At 45.1% G+C, this 19258-nt stretch overlaps 1 protein-coding gene across 1 annotated transcript in view; it reads left to right on the plus strand.

The window, feature by feature from the left end:
* Nucleotides 1-19258, plus strand: part of ITFG1 (integrin alpha FG-GAP repeat containing 1) — a 936956-nt gene that overhangs the window by 267845 nt on the left and 649853 nt on the right. The window lies entirely within an intron of this gene.

Below are 19258 nucleotides of genomic sequence, written 5' to 3' on the forward strand. Positions count from 1 at the left end.
AATGAATATTGATGATTATTGGTGATTCTTAGACCAGATGCTATAAGTGTGCACAGCTTTGCGCTGTGCCATTATAACCACTAATGGTAAGCCAATAAACAGAATAAAATGAATGTACCCTAGCCACACTTAATTTAAATCAAACATGTTATGTCACGTTTTATTGAGTCCATTAAGAAAATCTTGACTGCTCTTGATATTTGTGGTCTTTTCTTTGGCATGTTATTAGGGACTGGTGGTAGTTCTGCTATGCCTTATGCGGCTATCAACAGTACTGTCCCCGATGCTTGAAGCATTAACTGCTGTTTGACCAAATATTTTAATACAATTCGATTCCAAGGAAGAAGATCGTTAAGTGGCTTTATATAAATTACAAGGTGTAAGTGAATTAAAAGTGATCGCTGGAAGTTTTTGACTCAATCTAAATTACAGATGGCATATCGACCAGTCATATCAGAATGACAGGAGACAGAGAAAGTATGGAGAGAAAACCCCTTAAAATTGTACCTTTTTTCAGTATCTGATTACTGCGAATCGACTTCACTATGGTCACATATGGACTAACAAGATACCATGACAAGAGTATTTGCCTAGCTTTGTCATGAAAATTGGTGCAAGAAGGCAAAGAAGGAACAGAAGTTGGGCACGTTACACCCAAATGGGGTACAACATCTCAATTGAGTCTCATCAAGGTGCATTCAAATAATATTTGGAAGGCACTTAAGTAAATAGTGTGAGGGAAGATTGACCCACCTCACAGTTGTCCACAGAAGAGGAGGAGTGTAGTATGCCTCAGTCGAAAACAGACTCCAACTCAAAGAAACAGTCAACTTCTAGTAATACTAAGAACTCTACAGACAAGGCTTGATACCAGGTCTCATGCATCACGTACGTCACAAACCCCAAGATCATTTTAGAAATCCTCTGTGCCTGACGGACCTCAAAATGAGAATGGCATTCAGGACACTGCAAGGCCTCAAAATGAGGTTCAATAGTAAGGCATGTGTCGACTGTAGAATGATGATTAAACCTGCAATTCCGACTATTTTCAAAAACAGCAGAAACCAACCTTGAAATGAAGAATTACACCAGCATCAAAAACAGGATCCCTCTAGACGTGTTAAAAAAGGGAGGGACTGTCTCCTGGTGCCAGTTTGAACACTAAAAAAAAACATGACACCTGCATTCCTCCTCCATCGGAAGAGTTCAAGAAGGGTTTCAATCTTAAAACTCCCAACAAAATTTCTCAAAGTTGAAAAGACAGATTCCTCTGGAACCAGATGGGACCCATCTAAAGAAAGCCCTTGGATCAACATTTGGCATAGTTTAATTCATATGAACCCCAAAACAGTCAATCTGGGACACTTCCACCACCTAAAATGCTCTTTCAACATTGAGGAGAGCCTTGGTTAGATCTGTTTGCCTCTGCAGAGAATGCACATTAGCTGTTTTGTGTGTTGGAGTTTCCAAGGCGGCAGTTGCTTGGCAATACTTTTAATCTTTAGTGGAAATCCAACCTCCTTTAATACCACTTCTGCCCAGAGTTCTGAAGAAGATGAAGAACAACCGGGCGCAAGTAACCCTGGTGGCTCCGGACTGGGCACAAAGGGTATGGTATCCCAAGCTTCTGAGCATGGCCATTGATCCTCCGATCAGACTTCCACTTTGTTAGGCTCTTCTGTCACAGCAGCAGGGGATGGTTCTCCACCCAAACCTGTCCACTCTTTGCCTTCTTGAGTGGAGATAAAGCAGCGGCAGTTAACAGCTTTTGACCTTCTGCCCAAAGTTTGTAATGTTATCTTGACAGCTAAGTGTCCCTTCACCAAAACGGTATACACCTGTCGTTGGAACAAATTTGTGGCATGATGTACCAACAAATCTGTTGATCCTGTTTCTGCACCTCTGTTTGCGGTTCTACTGTTCATCCTATCTCTTGCCCAGCAGGGCTCTGCTTTGGGCACCCTTAAACGCTACCTGTTTGCCATCTCTGCCTTCCTCAGACTGCCAGATCAACCATCCTTGTTGAAATCTCCCATCATTGGGAGGTTTCTTAAGGGAATCACTTGTGTTTCTGCCTACCCCGTTCATTATGCCGCAGTGGCATTTGAACCTGATACTGACCTACTTTGTGTGCTCCTTTTGAGCCACTACATAATTGTCCCTTGTGGCTCCTCTCTATGGAAACCGCTTTCCTTACTGCCATCACCTCTGCTCGCAGAGCGAGTGAGCGAGCTCTAAGCTCTTTCATCAAAGCCACCATTCCTATCTGTCCATCCTGACAAAGTGGTGCTTCTTACCAGCGCCTCCTTCCTCACTATAGTGGTCACACCCTTTCATGTAGGCCAATCTATCACTTTGACAACTTTTTACACACACCCACATCCTTTTCATGAAGAGGAGATCCCTCCCTCACCCGTCTGGATCCTAAAACAGCATTTGCCTTCTACCTCAACCGTACAAAAGATTTCCGGGTGGACCATCAACTCTTTGTAGGTTATGTGGATGCGAAGAAAGGATGGGCGGTGCAGAAGCGGACTATCTCTCGATGGGTTTTCCTCTGCGTCAAGATGTGCTATGCTTTGGCAAAGAAGCGACCCCCTGTGGGTTTGCGTGCTCATTCCACCAGAGCAACGGCTGCAACCACAATGGAGTTCTGGTCCTGGACATCTGCCAGGCAGCAATATGGGTGTCTCTGCACACATTCACAAAGCATTACTGCCTGGAGGGTCAGGTCCAGAGAGACAGCTACTTTGGCCATTCGGTCCTGAAGGACTATTTAGCCTGATTTTGGTTCGCAGTCCACTGCCGAGGATGGTATTGCTTGGGTACCTATTCTAAGTTAAGGAATCTGCAACTAGAAGTCTCTATAATATAAACAAGTGACTTTACTTTGGTAACAAATTATTTGGTAAAGACATATTCTAGTTCAGATTCCTTACTGACCCGCCCATCCTCCCTGCTTTGCAAACTGATTTCTAGGGACAGGGACTCCCTTTTGTGGGTGCTAGTTCTGGCGCACCAATATCCGTGTTCTTCATGGCTCCGGCTACTGGTGTTGAAAGACATGAAAAGAAACTGAGATTAGCACATCTGGGTGGCACCTATATACGACTGCGGCCTCATCAAGGCGAACACAATGCCAACTAGGCACGCTGAGTTGACAGACACCACCTGATGGCGTGCAAGGGTACTGCTTGAAGAAAAATCTCTGGATCCACTCTGATGCCTGGGGGAAATTCTATGGTAAGGAATCTGCAACTAGAATAGGTCTCTACCAGATACTTTGTTACCAAAGGTAAGTAACTTGTTCTTGATGACACCACGCTGTTAAACAGAGGGCAGGTGCGCTTATAGTGGAGTCACAATTAAAGAAGAGAGGAAGAAGAGAACTTCTTAGTGGAGACTCAATTCATTGACCAAATAACTCAATATCTTTCTGAGCTCCAAACCTGTCTGAGATCCACCTCTGAGATTTACAAAGACCCATTACCATCAAAAGGTGTAAAAGAAATACAAGCCTGACCTGCAGGCTGCTCCCTGTATTTGGGACATATAATGCCTGTCCCTCATGTAGTTTATAGAGCATGGAAGAGATAATTATCCCAGGCCACTGTGGAAGCCACCCCCTAAAGAAAGCACATTTGTTGAGGCAGTGGGTACAAGAAGGGCAGCAATGATTTGGCATATTGCCAAAAACCAGGCACTACCTACCTTGATCCAACATCTTCCCAATTTCCAAAGGACATGGTCACCGGAAGCTGTGCAGACGGTTAATGTCAGTTCAAATGTGGGAATAAAGGGGGTCATTCTGACCCCGGCGGTCTCAGACCGCCGGGGCCAGGGTCGGCGGGAGCACCGGCGACAGACCGGCGGTGCCCCGCAGGGCATTCTGACCGCGGCGCTTTGGCCGCGGTCAGTGCAGGAAAACCGGCGGTCTCCCGCCGGTTTTCCGCTGCCCGTCAGAATTCTCCAAGGCGGCGCAGCATGCTGCGCCACCTTGGGGATTCTGACACCCCCTACCGCCATCCTGTTCCTGGCGGTTCGCCCGCCAGGAACAGGATGGCGGTAGGGGGTGTCGCGGGGCCCCTGGGGGCCCCTACAGTGCCAATGCCAATGGCATGGGCACTGCAGGGGCCCCCGTAAGAGGGCCCCGCTTGTATTTCACTGTCTGCATAGCAGACAGTGAAATACGCGACGGGTGCAGTAGCACCCGTCGCACCTTCCCACTCCGCCGGCTCGATTACGAGCCGGCTTCATGGTGGGAAGGTCGTTTTCCCCTGGGCTGGCAGGCGGCCTTTTGAAGGCCGCCCGCCAGCCCAGGGGAAAACTCAAAATACCCGCCGCGGTCTTCCGACCGCGGTACGGTATTTTGGCGGCTCCCGCCGGGCGCGCGGTGACCGCGCCCGGCGGGAGTCAGAATGACCCCCAAAGTGTGCTGTAGATAGTACTGACAAAATCTTACGTCAAATTAACTATAGTAACCTGCTGTGACACTTAGCACAGCTTGGCCTCAAAGGATTTAGCCCTGGAATACAACAGTATTTCTTGAGTATGTCATTGAAAAGGGGGGGGGGGGGCACTGTTCAAGCTCAAAAGTTGATAAGAGATTAGAAAAGATCAAAAGGGCACATCAACCTCCAATTCCTTGGGTAATTTCAACAACAGCAGTCCTTTTATTAAAAAAACAAAAACAAATCTTAAAGTCAAAAACGACTGGGTGACAAGATCCAGTCCTTTCAAGTATTCTCAACAGGACTGCCACAAGAGCAGATGCATCTGTTTTTTCAGAGCCAAAGTTATAGCAGAGGCAGTTTTCACACCCATAGGCAGAGGTCCCCAGAGTAACGACGTTTGTGGAAACTGTGACAAGACATGCCTACCTCCTATCACATATCAGGGTTGTTTCCAACAGTGGAAGGAAATAAACTTCGACCAAGTGGTGTTCACTATTGGAGTTATTTGCGACTAAATCATTCACCAAAACATAACTGAACACACAAAGATTACTTCTCACTTCTTTTAGAGTAATTCATCTTGCTCCTGTCAAAGGGGACGATGGAGGAACTGCTGCTGTTGGAGAGCATACACATAGCGATCAGATACTTCCTCATATCGAAGTAATCAGCGCATGTTTTCAACCAATATTAGATCTACGCCTCTGAAACAAGTATATCAAAACCATCAACTTAAGGATAAAAACATTATATGGAGGAGACTTCATGTCGCATTCGGATCTCAAAGATGCCTGCCTCCATAGCCCAGTACCATGTACCTGTGTAGCTGACCACCAGTACCTCAGCTTTGTTGTAAGAGTATTTCCGAAATGACTTTCAGTGGGGATGCTGCACTTACGCCTGTTAAGATTAATTTGTATTCCTGCCTAGAAGACTTGCTGTTAAATGGATATTCTATCAAAAAATGTCAAATCTACAGTAATTAAAGAACATTTGCAGTTGCACAACATCAAATTTACAATCACTACCAAAATACTGTCTTCCGCCCCAACAAATGCAAACGTTTTTAGGGAACAGCACTGGACAGCGGGCAGTTTACCATACAGTAGAAAGCATTTTGCAATCCAGAGCTCCATTTCTCTTTACCAAGCATCAAAATATCCGACAGTGAGGAGAGTTATGAAACTCCTGGGTATGTATTGTCTTTCATTTCACAGCCTCTGGTGCCAGAATTCATATGTGCCCACATCAAAAGGCACAAACTCTGAGTTCCGAGAGCCAGGGATCCAGTGTTGATGCGGACCATTGTGAAGCAGAAAGTAATGATGGAAAGTGCACAATCCTCCACTTGGCAGGCCATTTACAGAGGCCAAAGGTATAGCCACAGATGTACCCTTTGAAGGATGGGGAGTACATGAAGCTTGGCACAAATAATACAGGTACAGAGGTCTGTGCACCTAATTAATTAACGTGTTAGAAGTAACAACATTGGAAATGATGCTCAAAACCTTCCAAACTAAATTGCCAGACCAGGTTGTATTGATCTGCATGCACAGTATGATCACTGTGTTTTACATAGAACAAATGAGGGTACCCACTCCTACTGTCCAAGAAAGCACCACAGTATTGGCATTGGGCACAAACCAGGGCAGACAAATGTATTGCTCTCTTCAGCAGTTGGGTTCAGGAAATTCCCATATTGGAACTCAATACCCAGTTAATTGTGAGCTTTCTCATCAAATGGGGGATGCTGCAAATATATGTTTGACTAACAAGAACAGTAAATGCCAGCTTTATGCCTCCAGGTGCCCAGACTCCAAGCTTCAGGGAATAAGTTGATCAGAGGTGTTTGCATATTCAACCCCCTCCACCCCCCCACCCCGCAACGTCTTATCTCACTGGTCTTCCGCTAAGTGCATCAGCCTCCATTAACAATGATTCTGGTAGTTTTGGTAGCGACTCTTATTAAGTCTGGTTTAATTTGGGCCTTTCGAGGGCACTAGACCAATTCACACAAGTGAGATAGCATTTGTATCTTGACAGGTGGGGGGATGCTGGGTGGTAAGATGTTTGTGGATTCCTGCTGAGTTTGGAAGATTGTCACACAAATGCAAGGAAAATGTTCAATTTTATGCAAAGTGTGAGGTTTGCAATGCATTGTGGGTGAGAAAATCTTGTAGGGTCCACCCAAGGCACACAACTCTGGACTCCTGGATGTTTAGTTTTAAAAAATGTCTGGGGGTTTCCTGTGTGACCACGGAGCCGTGGTCCAAATACTGGAGCTTTCCCTATTGGTGATTTCTCTACATTGCATTTCGGGGCCCTTTTTGTCATGGATGCTAGGACCTAGCCACACAGCCGGGTTAACATTTCTATCGGGGCAAGTGGGGGAAGGCAGGGTGGTTAGAAGTTTGTGGCTCTCTTAAGATTCTGAATGTTTAAATGACAGAAATGCAAGGAAAATGTAAAATTTTTGTTAAAGTTAGAGTTCTGGAGGGCATTGTGTGTAAGACATTCTCATGGGATCCACACAAGGCACACCATCTGGATTGGCCCAGGTGTCAAGTTTTCAGAAATGCCTGGACTTTATGGGTTTCTCCAGGCGGCAGCTGATCCAAGCCCAAAACTTGGCGCCATTGAGCAGAGAAATAGGATGGTATTAGAGAGTAGCCCAACTCTGCTACCCATATGCATTAAGAAAAAGTATCCAAAATCAGAATTTCCCTTCTTGCAAAAAAGATGGGGATGCTTTAGTCGCCAGGGGGGCAGAAAGACTGTTCGGGTCATATTGGAGGTGGAGCTAGGCCCGATGTGTGGGCTGGCCACCCCCACACCTTGTAGCAATAAAAAAGCTCCCTGGTGTCTAGTGGGCTTTCTGCCTCTCCCACCACGGCAGATTGGAGTTAAAGACCTCTTCTGTGCCCTCAGCGGGACAGAAAGACTGTTGCTGGTCATATGTAGGGTAGGATGGGGTGGGATTAGGCCCAGTGATAATGCAGGGTGCCCCACCCATTTCTCCACAAAACAATCTCTGGTAACCAGTGGGTTTTCTAACCCCCCACCCCCGATAGATTGGAAGTAACCACTTACAATTTGCCCCCTGGGGGACAGGCAGACTTTTGGGCCTGGAGGCAGGGGGGAGGATTAGCCCTTTGCCGGGGTCACTTCCACCTCCAAATACACTGCTTGGTGATCTAGTGGGCTTTCTGTCCCCCACCCCTGCTGGAGGCAGATGGGAGGAAAATAGGGGTTATATGGGGAGGTGCGGGCTAGGCTTAATGTTGGGGAGGGATGCCCCCGCCCCCAATTTGGCTATTAAAAGAAATCCCTGGTGTCTAGTGGGCTTTCTGTGACGATCCTCCAATCTGCCACTGTGGACGCAGAAATACGTCAGGGTCTGGGGAGGGGGAGCACTAACCAGTTGCAAGGGGGGGGGGTTGCCCCACCTCCAATTATAATCCCTGGTGGTATAGTTGGTTTCTGCCCCCGCTGGAGGGGCAGATTGGATGAAAATGCCTACTATCTGCCCCTAACGAGGGGATGAAAGACTGCTGGGGGTTCTATGGCTTTGTGGAGGCTTGACCTCATGCCTGGGAGGCTTCCCTCACCCATTTTGTCTTAAAAACCAAATCCCTGTTGTCTAGTGCAGTGGTTCCCAACCTGTGGTCCGGGGACCCCTGGGGGTCTATGAAGCCTCCTCACGGGGTCCACGACTGCTTACAAAATTAAATAATATTATCAGATTATTAAAGTGTATATAAATAAAGTGGCTAAATAAACAATTGAACATTTTAAAACGTACTGGAAATCTCAAGGAATGTGTAATTGAGGGTTACAAATTAAATTAGAACCCTTAGATTGATTTGTGGGAGCAGCAGATATTGTTTGCAAATTAAATAAAATGTGTTACCATTTGTGTATCTGTTTGAATGCTGGTATTTGTATTTTTTTGTGCATTGTTTTGCATTTCAAATCATTGACAATGTTTAGGCTGGGGTCCCTGGCTTCCAAAAATGATTCATTGGAGGTCCCCGGGTTCCAGTAGTGATGACATGAAGGTCCACAGAATTAAAAACAAATTGGAAACCTTTGGTCTTGTGGGCTTTCTATCCACCTCCCCCGGGGACAGATTGGAAGTAAGAACTTCCATTCTGCCCCTGGGTTTGGCAGAAAGACATTTGGGCCTGGGGAAGGGGGAGAGCAGTGATCCATTGTGAGGGGTCATCTCCCCCCCTCAAAAAAGTAGTCCCTGGTGTCTTGTGGTTGGATCCCTGCTTGGGGATGGCCCTTCTGCAGCGATCCCTGAGCAGGGATCCACAAGGGAAAGTTGCTATTAGGGATTTTCCCCTTTCCAATCACACCTCCCCTGTCCAAATTGGTGCTATGGCCTGAGATGCGCCCCTGAGAACCAATGCAGTGAAAGTGAAATGAAGCGATGGGCTAATTTAAATTTTCACTTTATCTGAAATGTCGTCAGCGCGCCATGCGCACCCATTGTAATTTCAGAGGGAAAAAAAGAAAACAGCCTCGGGTGATGGGGAAACTATTCACACAGATGGATATTCTGCCCCAAATGCAGGACATGCTGGAAATGTCCTTAGCACTAGAGCACTGCTGTGCTGACGGATCGAGGGGTTAAATTGTCATTAAAGCTTTCCTGAAGTACCTAAGGAGAATTGTACTATCTAGGATGCGTTCTGCTCACTTATGGGATCTGAATGTAGTCTTTAAGGGCCTCATGGGGGATCATTCGAGCTGATGCATGTAGCTACTTCTCATGTGAAGTGAACATTCTATTGGTAATTACCTCAGTGCGATTATTTGGTAAATTTCAGGTGCTCTCTAGAAAAAAATCCTTTGAAAAACAGAAATGTAGAATGGTTCTGCTCACTCACACTCATCTTTTCTTAAAAGTAGTTTAACTTTTTTGCATCAGCCCAAACCATATGTTTGCCGACATTATTCCACAATCCTCAAAAATATGGCATAATAGTTATTGCACATGCTAGATGTTAAACACCTGCTCATGTAATACCTTCAATGAACACAAGCACTAAAGATTAAAGAACTATCTATAGCTTTCTCCCCCCCTCTTCATGGCTATGCATTATTAAAAGTGGCACTGCCTTGTGGTTCTATTCTGTATTAACATGTACTATACCTGTGCAAAATACCCATATGCCCATGCTCATTCCGCTGTCTAACAAGCATTGGCAGTGCCTGGCTTTAAAGGTATGTTGTATGGCAATTTGAAACATTATAAGTAACTAGCATGGGAATAGATATGTATTTGTGTGGAAGCAAAGAACTGTAGAATGATATTGGTGTGAATTAGGTCATGTGACAATTGCACTTTCAAGCCAGACTTAAAAATCTATGTAGGTTAATTTCTATCCTTCTCCCGTCTATGCTGCTGCCAGAGAAAAAAAGACAACATAAATTATCTAGTTATCTAAGACACTTAAATTCTGTGTGCCCCTAAAAGTTCATTTTAGGTTGCTAGATACAAAAATCAAAATGATCACAGCTGTTTGGAGGGCAAGTATTTTTTTGGGGAAACACGCAACTTCTGCCCAATAAAATCATGTACTCTTCTCTCCCAACGTGTAGGCGGAGCCAAAGCCCTCTGTAGTGATGCTCACGTGATTGACTGCTATGCTGTCAAGTCAGACCATGAAAAGTGGCTCTGTAACCTCTTTGCACCTGACATTTGCAAAACTGCTGCTACTTATTTACAGGGCTTCACGTTTGTACCAAGGGTTACTGTGTGGGCATCTATGCTAGTGGGAGGAGCCAGTGGGTCAAACTGCCCTAATGTTTTGCAACCTAACCTGCTACTTTATGCCCATCTCTGCTTTAAAAGAGCTTTTTAATGTAAGCACAGCTTATGATATGCCCAACTACATGCTGCCAGTGGTGTAACAAAGGCGCCGTGGTGCGGGGGGGGGGGACTAGGGTAGGAGGGGTGGGTGGGAATGAGCTCCGGGGGGGACCCTCAGCACAGTACACTGTGCACGAACGGCAGGCCTCTAACTGAGTCCAGGTACTTTGCAGGGGACCGCCTCAAGTTTTGTTACTCCACTGCTACATGCTGGAAAGAGAACCTGTTACTTACCTGTAACACTTTGCTTGCTACTTGTCTTTTTGAGAGTCACATGCTACCCTCCACCTCCCGACGATATGTAAATTGCAGTCGTATGTACCACTGCAGATGACCAGACAAATTATAACCCAGCACCAAACACAAACGTGCCTCACAATATGGAGGGTATCATCAGGAGTCATGTCACATGTCTGAAACCGGAATTTAGATGACAAATCACCTACAGTGGTCGACACTCAAATCTAAATGGTAGAAGAGTGCACAGCAAAGTGAGATACAAAACTACAAGTTACAAACCGAGTGTTATACAGAGTGATATTTACCTTACCATTTATGCTAAATATGGTCCTGATTAAAAGGTACATATTATTTTGTATGCCCAGCTTTCTTTACCTCTTCACTGGCACATCCGTTGTCAATGTTTGATTCCTACAGAAATATTGTCTTCTAATGACTTTGTTACTGATACACAGTCTCTTGCATTATAACGAGTTGACTATTGTGGCTCATCCTTTCCATTTCCATAGCTCCGACATTGTAGCAGCTGCATACATTCAAACACAGCTGCAAGACTTATTGCAACAATTAGGAATTATAATCATATCTTTTTAACATTACTTAAGTGCAATTGTGGTCCCAGTTTGAGCAGCTATACATTAATTAGAAGGTGTTGTCCGCTAAGTTGCTAATTTTACCACTATACATTTGCCTCATCAGTAAAATCAGTAAAAAGGGTCATAGACAAACCTTTACAGAATCCAAAAGTCTGTTCTTGGAGTGTGGTTCTTAATTTGTTGATCCCAGTAAATGGCACAATGGGGCCATCTTGATGCCAAGATGCAAACAATGTTACATTAATGAATAAATATATCTATGTGTGTGCATATATATATATATATATCAGTTAAGAAGAGCTCATAAAATGCAAAAAAAAGGTTATATTTGTAACTTTTATTTAAAGGGAAATGTTCCCCATTATTTTCCTTGTGAAATGGCAGTGCATTTCATAATTTAGGTGCCTGTAGCGTAATGGGAAATGGTCCTAATATTTAAGGTAAAATAGAGATTGCCTGCTTTCTGTATGTACTGCAAGTGGTGACACTGGCAATTGATCATGTAATCGTGGTTGCTAAAATAGGTTGTAGTGTTGCTCAACCTTCTAACACGGACGAGACATGATTGCTTGGGTTCTGTATCGTAAACTCCGCTAAGAAAAGAGTCTAGGGATGGTTCCCATTGGGGAAAAAGATAAGTTTGACCATGTTTATGATTCGAGATGCCATTGTGAAGCTATTCCATTAGTAATATCGGCTTCTTCACTTGTATAAAAAAAATATTTAGAGCTCAAGTCCAGATGTCTCATTGCCTGACTTTTGCTCCAACACTCATTACCATATGTTCTTTCTTAAGAACGATTTATTTTTTAATGAATTCACTTTCGGTGATTAATGGCAGACAGTTCCAAAATCTGTATGTTCTTTTTCTGAGGATGGTAGCAGTTTAAATAGTAGCCAACTTGACCCGAAAGAAACATGCACTTGACTTGGCAGTTGCTCGGTACCATTGGCATAAATCCAGAAATTGATACAGGCAGAATCAATGCATCCATCTATTCAGAGGGACGGTAGGGACATTGCCCTTAAATACACCATAAACAATAATCTTTAGTATGATGGAGGTGAAAAATGACAATAACGTGTGATCTGCCCAATAAAAAGGACTTGGGGACTGATTTAAATGTTGGCAGTAATATCCCGCTGTTGAGTTATCGACTGAAAACTCATCCGCTGCCATGATGGCCTGCTGTATTTAGATGTTAATTGTCCCTTAGCCGCAAGCCCGCATTCGAACCACTGTCTAAGCCAAAAAACACTGCCTACGTCATCAGTGGGAGAGGGAAAAGTGAATGCCAACGGGACCCCAGCCACCCTTTCCGCCATGCAGATTTGGATGTGCCTTACCGCTAAGGAAAAAGTGGCGGTCAAACCTCCACTTCAAAGTTGGCGGCCCTCCCCAGGTAGGTTCCCTTATGAGACTATACAGCTAGTGAATATAACATAGAAAGTCCTCCTACACATGACCATACATAGGAGACTCTCCGAAGACCGGATTGGGGCACACACCACAATCTGGTAAGAGGGAAGAATTAGTTGGGGCAGTGTGCAAGGAGAATGAATGACTCTGTGAGATTGGGACCTGATACCACTGTGGATATTGCAGTCTGGATTATGACTTTTATGGCTGCAGTTTGCTTTCGTTTTGAGCTGAGACTTATGTGACATTGATTATACTGTGTTGCCATATCTGACCTGACTTGGATTGCTATATTGGCTACCCCTTTGAACGATGTTAAGATGTTTGTGATCGAAACTCAATAAAGTTTCTTACAAAAAAAGTCAATTATAGGATGAAATCAGCATCATAGCCCCTTTTAAAGCTAATGCAGGCTTTCCAACTGGAGTAGACAGCAGACAGGTTGACTTAAGGGAAATAGCGGGTCTCTTCTCACTATAGACTGATGGTTGTACACAAAGTTGATTGGCGCCAACAAAAATGTGCCATCATGTATGTGATTTTTTAGAAATATTTACAAATCTGACATTACTTAATCTCCCCTGATACAGCTTAAAAAGGAAAACACTCATTCACATGTGCTCTTTAGGGTTGAGGTAGAAAAGAAATGTTAGTAGGTACTTGTTATTCATGTATGATAACAGGTTTTGATGACTAATACCCAGCAGACATAGGTGATACGGTAGATTATGAAACCATATACTCATAAAGAAAGGGATCTGCTAAACCAGTCCTCGCAACCCACTTTGTGTCCATCATGGCATGAGTTCCAGTGGAAAAGTGGTATAAACTTACTTTTGAGTACTAGCTGCAAAGGTGGGAGATTGAAGTTGTTAGAGACATTACAGCCACGTACGGACAAATTGCTATAAATTTCATTTTTCTTTTGGCTGTGCCTCCAGAATTGAACAACTCAGAGCCAAACTGACGCAGAAGGTCCAAAATTATCTTTATATGAACCAAAGTATCCTAAATGGCCCCATTCTGTACTTGTTTGTTACTAAAAAAGCAAAAGTAGATGTCTACAACCAAGGACAGTACTTTCAACAAATGTTACCGGTCAATAGAAATGTAAGTTGCAATCATTATCAGTAATGGGAAGATTCACTACCTCTATCCCCTCTTAACAGACAGATACATTTGTCCTGTTTACCTCCTGCTATCCCTATAAATCCAATTGACTCAGCTAGGGTTAGGAGATCGGGGCATCTGAGGATACCCATAAAACTTTCCCCAGACACTATAGCCTCCATGCTAATGACAGTCGTGCAACATGACGACCCAGTTGACCTATACTCCTAAAATTGCCACTGAAGATTATAACCAAAATTACTTCCAGGAGCACTGCAGTTGTTAACTTTTAAACAAAAACATACCCCTACCGCGGTTTCTTTGTTAATTTCAGCCTTGGGCATGTTGACACCAATGACTGGGGATATCAGCCTTGAGAAGGAGAAATAGCTGCAAGCCTGCCTTAAGTCCCTCCTCTTCTTCTAAGAGGCCCAGGGGAATGTGGTTACCTTTCCATTTGTTTGTAAGGTCATCATTTGGTCCGCCTTCCTGGTCGTTCATAACGCTTATTGGTTCTATTATTTGAGAGTGCTCCTGTTCTAAAGCAATATAAAAGGAAATAATTGATCTTTAATTTAGTGTCTGATAAAAAGGATCTGGCTCAGGCTGTCTGTTAGACCTGTCATGCCTAAGATTGCTATATTGGCTGCTCCTTCGAATGAAGTTAAGATGTTTGTGATGGAAACCCAATAAGGTTTCTTAGAAAAGGGCAATCGTCCCCTGAACTTTTTGCCTTCTTTGCCTCACTTTAGCTGTTCTGTTTTTGTTGGCCTTAGGACTATGAGCACTTTATCACTGCTAACTAGAGCTAAAGTGCATGAGCTCACGCTCCTAAAACATGGTAACATTGATGTATCCACAAATTTGCATATTTAAGTTAGTTAGAAGTCCCTAGTAAAGCACACCATATGTGTCCAGGGTCAGTATATTGAATGCTACTAGTGGGCCAGCAGCATTGATTGTGCCACTCACTTAAGTAGCCCTTTAAACAGGTCTCAGGCATGCCACTGCAGAGGCTGGGTGTACAGTTTGACTGCCATGGCCACTTGGTATTTAAAACCCCCCTGCCAATCCTTAGACTCCCCTTTTATAACGCGTCACCCCTTAGGTAGGCCGTAGGTAGCCCATAGGGCAGGGTGCTATGTAATTAAAAGGCAGGACATATACATTAACAGCTGAATGTTTCACTGCAGTGATGTCTACCCCTCTCACAGGACAACATGGGGAATTCATTATTACATTTAATAAAGTGTAATTCCTAATTGAGAAAGAGTAGACCTGTCATGTTTAGTACCCATGGGATTGGTATGATAAATCCTCTTTAATCGTAAAGTTGGATTTACCATTGCAATTTTGAAAATGGCACTTTAAGAAAGTTGGCATTTTCCTGCTTTTAGCTCTGTGTGCCTGCAGCCTGTCTCCAATATACATCCGGGCTGGGGTGACAGCTGGTTTTCTGCATTCCCTCTTAGATAGACTCACACAAAGGAGAAGGGTAGATGTGACTGAGTGGCCATCTGCATGTTGATGGGTCATCCTGGGCAGGATGGGAGGAAGGAGCGGACACACCTGACTAGGCAGTGTCCTGCTCCACACAAAGAACTGCTTAACCCCCTGTAGTAAGTCTGGTGCTACGGCAGGAAGAGAGAACCCCTGTGCACGTCAAAGCCCTTTTTGAAGTCACTCCCAGTTCAAAGGCATCACTGGGTATAAGAACTGACCATCTGACCCTACAAATGCAGTACATTTCTGGACCTCTGGAGAACTCTGCCAGGAAAATGGATTGCTGTGCTCCTACAAGGACTGCCACTCTGGACTGCTGCTCTTGAAGAATTGCTTTTCTGCTGTGCTGCCCTGCTATCAGTTGCCCTCTGCCCTGCTGAGTAAGGACTGGACCCATCTCACTTGAATCCAGAGAGACTCCAGGGGCTTGCTCGCTTGCCTAATGTTCTTCTGAAGTCCTAGGGCCACAAAAGACTTAGACCCATCATCACCTGGACTTTGTTTGCTGCAAGTCTTGCCCTGCCAAGGGATGCAAATCATTCCTGGGCCCTTGGAAGTGGGTATAAAGTGCTGCAATGGCCAAAATCCACCCATCGCTGCCATTTGGCCAGTTGGAACTGATGCATCACCTTCAACGCAGATACATCACCGGTTGAGGACTTCACATTGCTGGCTGTGCAGCTCGACAATGACACATCAACTTCATCGCAAAGGGTTTGTTGATGACGCATCTCCAACTGCACAGATCAAAGCTGACTCATTGCCTGCATCCAAAGGGATCCGCTTCAACGCATCTCCTCCACTACTCCCTTCATCGGGTCTTCGACGTCGCCCCATCCTACTTCCGAAGGTAGTTTTTCAAGGGTAAAAGATTGGTCCCTGTACCCGACCGGCGCTCCATCACGGTCAGCCTGAATTTTCAAATTTGACCAGGTCAAGTGCGACCAGATAGTCCCGGTTGGTGCTTCACCTTTCTAAGCACTATATTTGCAGATATTCTTAAAAAAATTATATCTCAGCTTCTACCTATTGGATTTTGGTCGTTTTTATCTTGTTTATCCATTAAATTAAGCTCTATTTTTCCAACCAGGTGTGTTATCTTTTTGTGTGTGTTTTGTTTCCTTACTGTTCTGTTGGTTTAAGTGTTGCACATATACTTTACACATTGCCTTCTAAGTTGATGCTGCCTGCTCAGTGCCAGTCTACCAGAGGGTGAGCAGAAGTTAATTAATAAAATGTAATTGATTTACCCTGACTAGGATTGTGCTAGAGCATACCTCTGCCAATTAGCGACCCCATTTCTAAGATTGTTACTTTCTGCTAGCTCTGCTTGAATAAGTTAAACACTGTGGCCCTCATTACAAGTTCCTATTGGATAGAGACGTTTGCCACAGATTCCTTACATTTGAACTATCCTCAGGCCTCAGACTGGATCTGGAAATTTGTTGTGAGCAGTACCCATGTGCACCGGTAGGTATTGTCATTCGGTTCCGCATGGCATTGTGTGCATTGTCGGTGCTGGAATTGTGGTTCACCATGCCTGTATAGGCGCCACCCCAGCTCGGTGACGTTAGTTTTCTTTCCACGCCAGTCTGTGCAGATCTGGAGTGAGCTACCCCTGCCATTTTTTGACTGATCTTTTTCCACTTTTTCTGGAAGCCTTTTTTTGAGATCTTCTCCTGCTGTGGCAGGATGTCAACAAGGAAAGTCTGCTTCAAGCCATAGGGTGCCTGTCACCAACAGATATCAGTGACTGACCCGTGCCTTGTTTGCCGCTGGTGCCTCGAGCCTGACCACAACACAAAGACCTGCGTCGACTGCTGCGCCATGCACCCCAAGACCTTGAGAGAGCACTCCCTCAAGTTTCCTCCAGCACTGCCTTCCCAATTCTCATCCCAGACTCCGCCATAGAGGCAGAGGGGCATCATCTGATGCCAGCTCCAACTCCTACTGGTGCAATGTCTTCCAGGCAGGAGCCTAAACCCTATTCAAATGGGCTGGGACTCTGGGAGGATTGGGAGGGGTCACTGGACCTTGAAAAATATCGGCCCTAGACTCCAACATGGACGGGAATAAGGAATTGGCAGATGCCAGTCAACTGTACAACTCTGCAGATACCGGTATGGTCTCTCCTACCTGCCCCACTGGAGGTCTATAACTTCAGACCACTGGGTTCATCAGATTGTCCGAAGGGGCTACTTCCTCCCTTTCATGACCTTCCTTCCACCCATGCCATCTACTTGCGACAGGCTGATGGAGGACGATTTCTCCTTGCTCTGCCAGGCAGTGACGGCTCTCTTGGTCAAGCGAGCCATAGAGAGGGTGTTGATGCCAGAAGGAGGTTGTTATTGCTGCTGCTTTCTGGTGCCCAAGAAGGACCAGAGGCCCTTGTCCTGTTCTAGACTTATGCCCTTTCAATTTGTTCCTCAAAAAAGAGAAGTTCAAAATGCTCCCACTCGCTCAAGTCCTGTCTACCCTTGACCCGGGAGACTGGATGGTAGTGTTGGACTTGCAGGACACATACTTCTGCATTCCCGTCCTGCCTGCCAATAGGAGTAACCTGCAGTTCACAGTAGGCCAGAGTACTATCAGTGTGCCATGCTCCATTTTGGCCTTGCAAGGGCCCATTGGGTGTTCGCCAAGGTGATGGCTGGGGTTGCATCTCATCTGTGGAGATTAGGGGTGCCCGTCTTCCCCTATATCAACAACTGACTGTTGATGACGGGCTCGTGCCAGTCTGTCGTCTCCCATTTTCACACTATGGTGGACCTCCTGCATTTGCTGGGGTTCACTATTAACATGCTGAAGTCACACCTGACTCCCTCTCAAATGCTCCCTTTCATCGGAGCTGTTCTGGACATGGTGCAGTTTCAGGCCTATCCTCCCAAATGTCGAGTCCAGGATATTTAGGCCGTGATACCAAATTTTCAGCCTCTATCCTGGATTTTGGTGACATTGGCCCCTGAGGCTGCTGGGTCTCATGGCCTCCTGCATCCTGCTTGTGACACATGCCCGCTGGCGTATTTTTCGGGCTCTGCTCTGGGACCCGAAGTTCCAGTGGGTGCAGCATCAGAGAATTTCTCCGATATGGTACAGATCTTGGAGAGAACTGCAAAAGATCTGCAGTGGTGTTTTTTTCTTAATATTTTTTTATTTGCATTTTATCAAACAAAACATACTAGTCTATGTAACACAGTGGCACACTGTAGACAATCAGAGTAACAATCAATAACAAATTATTCAGCAAAGGCAGGATTGGTAGCCTAGCGGGCATCAATCCAGCACTGTACAAAAGGATCAGCAGGGAAGTCCCGTTAAATAGATCCTAACCATGAAATTAGTGTGTGAAAACATCCCCATTTCCGCAATCCAGTGTCTCACACCCCCATTATTGCATCTGTACTCATCTGGCATCCCAGAATCAGTCATACCTTCATACATAGAAAAATTCAGTGGGTCACAAGCAGAGCTGGAATCAATCCCTATGTCTCGATAGTCTGGGAAGAAACCTCTGGAAGGGGTTCCTCCTCCATGATTTGCTCTCCGGGACCCAGTCTGGGGCAAGCCACCAGAACAGTATCCCAGGCGGGCAATATCATCACCTTATGTACACACCTATTCTCTTCCTTCTGAATCGCTTCCCTCTTGCACTCTGCTGTTTCACTTTCTCCAATCCCAATCTGTATACATCAGGGATGCAGGCTTATTTTCAGCTCATCGTCAACTTTCTGCGAGCAAGTATAAGCTCTAGATCTGCAAGTCTATCAGTCACCTTTCGGGATGCCCTAAGTTAATGAAGGCCTCATAAACTCAACTGGGGGCTAAGCTCAAATCTCCGATCAGTCACTGAGCAAATAATCTGTAGGACAGTGGTCCAGTATGGTGTGCTGGGCAAGACCGCAGCATATGAAAAAAGTCTTTAGCATCCACACAGCATCGGGGGAAGGCCATCGCAGCACCAGGGAACATGGCATACCGGTGTCAGGGGGTGAGGTATGCCCTGTGCAAGTAGCAGAACTGAATGAGTTTGAAGCAAGCATTTCTGGACACCTTG

The sequence above is a fragment of the Pleurodeles waltl genome, chromosome 12 (genome assembly GCF_031143425.1).
Source record: "Pleurodeles waltl isolate 20211129_DDA chromosome 12, aPleWal1.hap1.20221129, whole genome shotgun sequence".
Lineage (NCBI taxonomy): Eukaryota > Metazoa > Chordata > Amphibia > Caudata > Salamandridae > Pleurodeles > Pleurodeles waltl.